Genomic DNA, 9,543 nt, shown 5'->3' on the forward strand with positions numbered 1-9,543 from the left:
TAGTCGGGAGTGGTGCTGACTGAAAACAGATGATTTGGAGCGATTCGCGCGCCATCTGTTGGTCATTCTAAGGACTTATTGAACTACCCTCGTAGTATTTTCTGATTGAAATTTAATTGTTGGTCATTGTTTGAAGTAGCAATTTTTTCTGGAAGCATTATGTAATTATTTAAATAATTATTCATTGTTTATTTTCAACATTCCTGAAAATTAATCTAGTGATATCATCTTTATTTTTAAATTAGTATCCTGTGCTACGTTTTTTTTGAATAATTACATATTTTTCATAGATTTCTTTCAAACTTTAATAAATCTCTGTTTGTTTAAAAAATCATTATTTGCTGAAGCAGTTGTTTTTCGATAACTAAAAAAATTAAATGAATAGAATACATACAATTATGTTTCTGAATTTTTGGTAGGAAGGTACACATTTTTTTTGAATTTTTATCAGGACACCCCAGAAATTTGTTCGAACCTACATAAAAATAAATGCTTTTTTTTTAATAATGCTATTTAGAGGTGCCCCAAGCCTCATGATGACTTTTTTGCGGTTTTTTACATGCAAATTGTTTCAGGCACATAGAAGACTATTTCGTAATCATCATTAAATATTCACATCAATTGTTTAAACAGTTTATTATTATTTTTAATAATATTCTCTTTACTTAATTGGTCGATTGCTGCGTTTTTTCTAAAATTTTCAATGGTTTTTCTATCTTGATTCAAGCGTGACTAAATAATTAATTTAATTGATCAAAAATAATTGTTTAAATAAATTATTAATGTTTATGACTATCTTCATCTATATCGGTATCTGATAGTTCCGGTTTTTCGGCAATTTTGACCTTTCTGTACTTTTTTAACTTAGTGAGGTAAGAATTAATGAAAGTTAACAAAATGCTGTTTAAACAATTTAATATTGCTTACATCTATTTTTTCTTAGATACGTGCTAGAAAGTAACCTATTTAAAAAAAAGTTGATTTAAATATAATCGGTGTGAAAAATTTAAAGCATATTTTAAATATCTGTTTTATTTTACAAAAATCTATTCACACAAAAGAAAGAGATTATTTAAAATGTAGTTTTCTCTAATGATTATTTTTTAATTGTTAATAACTAAACAGGCGAACCAAAGTTAAAGATTATATTTGAAAAACCACAACTTTCTAGCGTTTTTATGCGAAAAGATAGTTATAAACAATATTAAATTGTTTAAACCACTTTTTTGTTAACTTTTATTAATTATTATGCCACTAAGTGAAAAAGGACAAAAAGGTGAAAATTGCCGAAAAACCGAAGCTATGAGATATTGCTAAAAACAAAGTATTATTTTTTATAAATCTAATTAATTATTGAGTCACGCCTGATGAAAATAGAAGAATTGAAAATTTCAGAAAAATCGCAATATTCTACCAATCAAGCAAAGAGAGTATTATTTACAATGATAATAAATTGTTTAAACAATCATTTTGGTTAATTTAAATTTATTCATACTTCACTCCTATTGAAAATAGGACAAAAAGCCAGACATTTTACAGAAAACGGAATCTTTTTAGTGTTATTCAAAAACAATAATATTAATAATAATAATAAATTCTTCCAACAAATAATTTTCTTGACTGTAATTAATAACTTAACTTATCTTATTTGACAATTTGACTGAAAGTGAATTTTTTCGAACTTTAATTTTGTCACATTTTTCTAATTGATCATTAAAATAGTAATACATTGTTTAAAAAAACACTCTAATTAACATTAATGAACTATCACTTCCCTCCAATTGAAAATTGGATGTGTGAAATTTTTTTGAAAAACACCGCGTCTTTCTAGCTCTATTCTATGTAAAAATTAATAAAAACAATAATAGATTGCTTGAAAAATGTATGCGAACTTCTAATTATCAGTACCAAATGGTCTTTTATGTACCAGAAACAATTTGCATTTGAAAAATATGGCAAAAATGTCATAATTAGCGCTAAAAACTTGCAAAACCCATTTTTTCACTTATGGGGGATTTTTGGAACCCCATAAAACAGAATTACGGTGTTAATTTTTGAAAGGCTACAATTTATTCGTATTCTATTTCTGATTGTGTGGAGTCGAAAAAATTTGTTTCGTGTCCCCATGAAAATTAAAAAAAAAATATAATGCACTATTGGATCAACCGACTATGTATAAAAGTTTTTTAAACAAATCAAAATTTTTTAAAAACTAGAAGAAATATATCAAAATTATGCAATTATTACAAAAAAAAGTAGCATAGGATACAAATTTGAAAAATGTGGACATCTCGGACTCAATTTTTATAAATTTTGAAAATGAACGAGATTTAATTGTTTGAATAATAAAATAATGTTTTTAGAAAAATGTGTCACTCCAAGTAATAACAAAATATTAAATTTCAATAAGAAAATACGATTATTTTTTACATTTTTAAGAAATAAGTAATTGTTTAGATAGTGTACATATGTCTAAACATTAAAAAATTGTTTAAAATCATGGCACATATTCAAGTTGTCCATTAGTAATTATTTTTATGAATAAGACGACGGAAATTGCTAAAAAGTAACAATAATACATAACAATGTATTTAAAAAAATTTTTAATAATATTTGGGGCGTTTCAGGGAAGGTGGGAGTGAGTTGGAAATAAAATTGATTATTATTGTTTTATATCGTAGGGACTCCTCTTCAATTTCTGAAAAAATTGGCACGTGTGTTTGCTCTATAGAGTGAAAACAAAAATTTGTAATTAATTTTTGGACCACCCAAATCAACAATATTAGAAGAATTAGAAGGTCATTTTATGAAATTTCAAATTTAACATAGCCTGTCTCTAACTCAGAAATATTGCCTTCTCATTGTTTGAACAAAGTTAGGAAGAATTTGTAATGCCTGTGAATAAATAATTGCTTGTCGTACGAGAAAGAAGCACGAGAGTAAAAAGTTTTATCTTGCGTCATAGTTTCATAAAAAATGTCAAACAAATTTCGTGTATTCATTATGGGTTTTCATTTATATCAATTTTTTTTATAAAAATAAGTCAAGAGCGTTTTGTTAACAATGAACAATTTTAATAATGGTAGGTATTGGTTTTGCACAAGTTTTAGAGAAAATTATATAAATTTTCAACAAACTAATAAAATCCTCGAACAAAACAGACTAATTTTTAAGTAAAAAAATTTAACAATGAAGTTAAATTTGCAATCCATAAATATGCACTTTCTACTAAAATAATTACATTTCCAATCCAAGAAAGACAAGTTTTCAACACAATACGTGAATTTTCAACGAAAAAAGGTCGATTTTCTGACGAAAAAATTTTCCAACTAAGTCATGAATCAATTAAGCAACAAAATTAATTTTGAACAAAATAGATCAATGCTCAATCCAAAATATGACTTTTTCTAGTTTAAGTTTCAATCAAAAAAATTAATTAGTCACCAAAAAGATTATTACTCTAATGAAAAAGATAAAGTTTTCAAAAAATACAGAAATTTTTACTCGAAATTGTCAAGCATATTGTAAATAAAAAAATCAGTCAATTTGAAAAAAAAACACATTTAAAAAGTTCCATAAATTCCGAATTTTCCTGTTTTCTTTCTTAGAGATATTAAAAATATTGACAAGTATGGAAAACATATAATACCACGAATTCTAGGAATTCAACGTTTTTAAGGAATTCGAAGAAATAAGGAAATTCGAGAAATGTTAGGAATTCTAAGAATTTAAAAAATCGCAGAAATTCCATGAATTCAAGACAGTAGAAGAATGTGAGAAATTCGAATAATTCATGTTATTCCATAAATTCGTGGAACTCGAAGAATTTAAGTGATTCAAAGAATTCCAGTAGTTCCATGAATTCAATAAATTCCAAATTTCAAGTAATTCGAAGAATTCAAATAATTCCAAAAAATTTAAGAGTTCGAGAAATTCAAAGAATTCCAAAAATTTAATGAGTTCAAAGAATCCAAGGAATTCGAATAATGTAAGGAATTCCAAGAATTCGAGTAGTTCCACGAATTCAAGAAATTTGAAGCAAGTTATGAATTCAAAGAAATTGAGGAACTTTCAAAATTTAAGGAATTTGCAAAAATTAAGAAATTCAAAGAATTTAGGAAATTCGAAATATTTAGGACATTCGAAGAAATTAAAGAATTCAAAGAACTAAAAGAATTCCAAACAATTAGAATAAATCAAGAACTATAAATTATTTAAGGAATTCCCAGAATTCAGACATTCAAATAATTCAAGGAATTCGATTAATTCACGAAATACAAGTAATTCAAGTAATTCGAGGAATTCGAGGAATTAAAACAATTGAGGGAATTCAAATAATAGGTGGAATTGAAAGAATTCTAGGAATTTAGAAAATTTAGCGAAATATATAATTTTAGAGAATTTTGTGGATTTAAGGAATTAAGATAATTCATTAAAACTATGTACTTCATAGGTTTTAGATCGTTTTATGTATAGAAAATTAATCTTCTTTGTTAAATATTCCTGCTTTTTAGGTTGTAAATTTAATTATTTTTTTACAAACTTCACAACTTAGTGAAAAATTTAATCTTTTCTTGACAATTCAACAATTTATTTGACAATCAACTATTGTTTTTTAAAATTGATGTATTTGATTGAAAACTCGTACGTTTTAGGAAAAAATATATCTTCTTTGTTGAAGATTAATCTTCTTTTTTTATTAATTCAACCAATTAGTTGAAAACCTAAGAACGCGGTTATAAATTGAAACATTGCGTTAACCAATGACTTATCTTAGTTAAAAATCCAACCATACTTGGCTTAAACTTCATGAAGTATGTTAAAAATTCGTTTTTTTTTTTGTAGAAAATCTACCTTCTCAGTTGAAAATTCGTCTATTTGGTTAAAAAATCAATCAGTTGGTAAAAAAATCAACAATTTTGTGAAAATTCTTTTTTTATTAGAATTCATCTCTTTGCAAATTCTACTACTTGCCTAAAAGTCTTTCAGATGAAAATTTCATTTGTTTTGCTGAAACTTGATCTTTTTAAGTTAAAATTTCAACTACTTGATTCCAAATATTGGTTCCTATAAATTCTCGAAATTGACTCACTTGAATTTCTTTTATTTAATTTACATTTACAACTAAATAGCTTTTTAATAACTTTCCAAATTTACAACCCTCTTTCTACTGCTGGTTTGTAAGTTGAACTACTTTTGATTTAAAATTAATATTTTGTTTTCTGAAGATTAATTATATTAACATTTTTTTTAAATTTGAAATTAAACTATTTAGTAGTAAACGAAGGTATTTTTGGTTGCAAATTTAAGGCTTCAAATTAAGGTGTGGAAAAATAAATAGGCGAACTATCTGCAACAATTCGAAAGGCAAATTTCAAGCTTACTAAGCATTTTTAGTAAAAAATTAATCAAATTTTAAAACTTAAACCCAAATCATTTACAAATTAGGATCGCTTAAAATCGAATAATTTGAAATCTCATTTGGTGAAAAATCAAAATTACAACCTCTGAAAAAAATTATTCACATCTTTCAACACGTAAGAATTAGAAATTGCAGATAGATTAAAAAATTTCGAGAAAGTATTAATGCTCGAATAATTTTGGTTTTTGAAGTAGATTTTTAATTTCACAATTAATTTGTGATAAAAATAATGTATCATTGATCATAATTTTATGAAAGTTCTTGTTGTTGAATGAATAACAAACGCAAACGAAGTTCGTAAATTTTTATTGAATTTGTTTTTTCCGTTAGGCATTCTTTGTTTAAAATTGAGTTGGACAATAATGATTTTCGTTTGATTTATCACTCAGCATGCCAACATATTTGGTTGAGCAAGACTTGTAAAGTCAAGCCAAATCTGTACCTTTCACATCTACAAAGCAGTTTAGACGCCCAGGAAAACAGTGGTTCCGTTACTTAGCTACAATGTGGATCATTATTGGTACTGTTTGCCTAATCACTGCGGTTTTACTAAATTCTATTGGTAAGTATACGTTATAATATCCGAATTAGAACAAATAAATACATTTTCAATTTTTTATTTACATTTGCAACTTTATTATCTTATTCCTTTTAGGACTCTAATCCACCAATTTGCATTTCTTTCTGCAGAACTAAGTTCCGAGAGCAATCCTTCTAATAATTCTAACAGGAGAAATAATAACAATGCAAGATCCAGTCGCCAATCCAGGAAAAATTTAGCCGATGGGCAGATGGACCCAGACATAGAATCGCAGCTGTTCGCTTATGACGGATTCATGATGCAGCAATCCTTGCTAGAGCCAGTTGTTGCTCAGCCATTATACGTTCATCAGCAATTCAATCAGCGGCCTGCCGCTCCTCCGTTAGCGGCTCACCATTATTACGGTCAGCCCCCAGCCGTTCAGCGACCAGTCGCTTCCCCCTCTACTCATTTCCATTCATTCAATCAGCGATTAGCAGCTCCTCCGTCAGGCACTCTTCCGTTATTCGATGAGCGGCCAGCCGTTCCTCCGTTAGTCACTGAACGATCAGCCGCTAATCCATTAGTCAATCAGCATGCAGGCACTCAGCATGAAGCCGAGGACAGTGAGTTGCTGAAATTGAGATTGGGACCACGAGGACACCAATAATTCAGTGCAGAAGTAATATACAATGTGGTTTCTGTACAGGAATGAAATAGCAATGTTAAAAGCCAATAAAAATTGCATCAAAAACTTTTCTTACATTTCAAACCACCCCTCCTCAAGATTTCTAGCTCTATTGACATGTTACCACTCGCTTCCTTTTTCTGCCATTAGCTTCCCTGATGAATTAAAATTAGTTGTTAAAGTAGCCGCTATCAGCCCAACATAAACCCAAGCCGGGACAAGTTTCCAGCCTAATTTCTTTCTAATTGCCTCCTTACGACCTCGCCTAACCTTGTGAGTCCTAGACTCAATGGGAGAAAGGGCGAGAGAAGCCATAAAGGCCACCTGGTCGGCAGCTGCATGGGAAGGATTCCCCGTCCCATGGCTAGCCTGGCAAGCGTAAGCGTGACTCATCAACCTAAGTACCTTCTCTCTCTCTCTCACTCCTATACACTCTGAAGAAAATTCGGCAGCGGCTGTCAACTTTTGCGCGTAATACGTAACCGCTTTGATATTAAAATAAATCGACACTTCTTTTTTTTGATTTCCCGGGAGAGGGATGGGTAAAGGAGATTAAACTTAGTCATAGCTTTAATTATAATTTTACCCGGGTTAATCGTATTTTTATTATTTATCTGTCATTTTATATTTAGGCTTAAGTTTCATTTTGTCTTGCTATGTTTCATACTTTATTCTTATGTCTCTTTTGTCTTCGATCTATGTTTAATTTAAGTTCGTTTCATTTTATTCAAGTTTCTTTTTTATTTTTACTTCGATCTATGTTGGATTTAAGTTCCTTTTCATCCTATGTTTAATTTAGTCTCTGTGTAATTTTAGTTTCTTTTCTTTAATTTTCACATCATTTTTCTCATTTTAAATTTATGCTGTATTGTACTTCAACCTCACGTCGCTTTATTATTATTATTTTTTTTATTTTTAAGTTACCAAATTGGCGAAACAACGGCAATTTCGGAACGCTACCGTGCGTTTCAAAAGTTGCCGCCTGCGCGTGGCCAGACTAGGGAGAAGGGGATGCCGAGGCGTCGGAAACGCCCCTCCACCTCTCTCGCGATTCGCTGAGAGCTCCGTGACAACCGACGGCCGGCAGCCTCTCAGACCCGCTGTTTAAGAGGCGGGTGCATCGACCCGAAAAGGAACTTTCACTCAGCACCCTTACTCCGAGCACTTCGCTCTAGCGATCTCTCAGGCCTAAGCCCCCTCAGAGAAAGTCCAGACATTTTGTATTAGTTATTCTTGAGCCTTGAGTAAAGTAAAAAAGTAAAGTCAGATCGTAGTTTTTCTTAAACTTCCTCTCCTCCCTCCTCCTTAGTGGCGGTCTGCTCTTGTAGCCCCGCCGAGCAATTGCTCTCTCTCTCACCTATCCGATTCCCAGTCATTCATCCTACCACGGAGTCTCTCTCTCTCTCTCTCACCTAAGAGGTCGGTCAGCTCTCGCAGCCCCGGTACCCTCGCATTTATACTAGAGGTCGGTTAGCTTTTACAGCCCCGTCACCCTCGAATCTTTACTAGAGGTCGGTCAGCTTTTACAGCCCCGTTTCCCTCGAATCTTTTTCTACGCTAGAGGTCGGTCAGCTTTTACAGCCCCGTAACCCTCGAACCGTTCTCGAGCCGTTCCCGCCCCTGCAAACAGACGCGCATTCGCCGTCGCCTTGCAGCCCTTCGCGATTCTCTCGAAGCGACTTGTCGCCTAGAAGATCGCCGCCCCTCCTACTCCTCCACCCAACCTCCTAAGGCCTCGGTTTCCACCGGCCCTGAAGAAACCACGTCAGCGCCCGGCTGTTGCCCCTGGCATTCATCGATGGACGGCCTTCAGGCGTGGCGCCTGTTTATCCAGAGCCAGGGCACCACCCGCGTCCACCTACAGCCGCCCAGCAGCCGTCGGCCCACTCCGAAGTCCATGGTCCAGCTCGACGCCTTCCTCCAGACCAGTAATCTAGTATTACCCGCAAGAGCCCAGCCTCCGCCCCGATCCAGTTAAGGGACGGCCACCAGCAGCGGACGAAGGCCTCCCGAACCAGGCCCCTCGCCGACGATTCCGAGAGCAACTGGAGTTGCCACTACAGCACTGCTTAGTTCTGGTCCCGGTTTCCACCGACCAAACTACCTTACCTGACAGCGCCCTGTCAATTTCCTGTATCTCAGGCAGTTACCAGCCAACACCGCTTCACGACGTTCGGGTTTCGGTTTCCACCGGCCCGCAAACCAGTCTGTCCCGATAGCGCCCGGTCGACGCCCAGGCAGCTTTCAGAACCTTCAACCGATCAACACCGTATCTTAGATCAAGGCTGAGACAAACAACATCCCCACAACCCACCTTGTATCAGTTGATTGCGGCGCAGTTTTGACTTGTGTGGTAAAAAACATGGAATTATTCTCGCTAAAAGTTGAATTATTCATTTTAAATAATGCTTTGAAAAAAATCCTTTCCAGAAACATGAAAAATTTTAATTAATAAAATTGCGTATAATTTTGGTAAAAACAAATATCTAGCTTTTTCCAAAACGTCCACCTTTGATTTTCTTATTGATTTATTTTTTATGCTTAGAGTAACACGAAGAAGAAATACTTAGAAAATGTTATTCGTATAGGAATTCTTAATTTTCATAATATGAATCTATATGAAATTATTTTTCGAAGTTCTGTAATAAATCCATGTTGAAATTAAATTCTAAAAATTGAGAACAGGAAAATAAGTATTATAACCTTGTTTTTAAATTTATGTGAATATAATTTTCATAAGATTCTTGAGAAAATTTAAAAGATATTTAAATATTTCAGACTTGTCAAAAGGGAATCTAGAAATATTTAAAGAATATTTGATGTATGTCAGAACGACAAAAATGAGAACCTCAAGAGTCCAGCAATTTGTTCACACGCCTCCACTTGAAATTTTCCGAGAGGCAATTCCAAGTG

The sequence above is a fragment of the Belonocnema kinseyi genome, chromosome 1 (genome assembly GCF_010883055.1).
Source record: "Belonocnema kinseyi isolate 2016_QV_RU_SX_M_011 chromosome 1, B_treatae_v1, whole genome shotgun sequence".
Classification (NCBI taxonomy): Eukaryota; Metazoa; Arthropoda; class Insecta; order Hymenoptera; family Cynipidae; genus Belonocnema; species Belonocnema kinseyi.